The sequence below is a fragment of the Leptosomus discolor genome, chromosome 6 (assembly GCF_034619465.1).
Source record: "Leptosomus discolor isolate bLepDis1 chromosome 6, bLepDis1.hap2, whole genome shotgun sequence".
In the NCBI taxonomy this organism is placed as follows: domain Eukaryota; kingdom Metazoa; phylum Chordata; class Aves; order Leptosomiformes; family Leptosomidae; genus Leptosomus; species Leptosomus discolor.
In genome coordinates, this window is record NC_141396.1 from 45,828,187 (window position 1) to 45,828,888 (window position 702).

The following is a 702-nucleotide window of genomic DNA, read 5'->3' on the forward strand; positions in this document are numbered from 1 at the left end:
GAAACAGTTGTAGTTAAAGCTCCATTCAAAACTACCTTTTTTTCATTGGATTTGTTGATATCTGAGGTGGGACTGGTGACTTATTTTGTAAGCCTTGAGTTAAGCAGGGTGGGATAATTTCCTGGGAGTATTTCATTGCTTCTATTATTTAAGGTAACAGCAGTTAAGCATAGCAGAGGTGCTTCAGACTGAGAGAGCGCTACAGCAGCTTGGTCAGAAGGCTTTCAAAATAATGCTGGAAATTTGTGCTGGAGTTCTGGGCTACGGCAAGAGGACTTCTTAAATCAGAGATATAGAAGGAGGAGCTGATGATTGTGTCTTTACGAACTGTCTGGAGGAGTTTTTACTGGTGGCTGAGTGGTGGGGGGAGCTGTGTAAACAAGGAGAGGTTTGTCACTTTGGAAGCAGGCTGGAGAGATGAACATGAGGAGATTGCTGAGCGCTTTGTAGAGGCTTAGCCTGTGGACCCCATAAAGGAGTCTTGGCTTTACCGTCTCTACCTTTCCTTCCTGGAATGAAAGTTTGGAAAACATAGGCTGGTATGGACTGTCAGTATTAAAAGAATCAAGCAGCCTGGTTCAGACCTGCAAACTCACTAAAAGTAAAGCTTTTAGTGCCCTCACTTGCTGCCCTGTCCTAGCACACCCTGCTCAATAGAACTTCAGATTGTGAGAGGATCCAACTCCAGCGGGGCACTGTGGT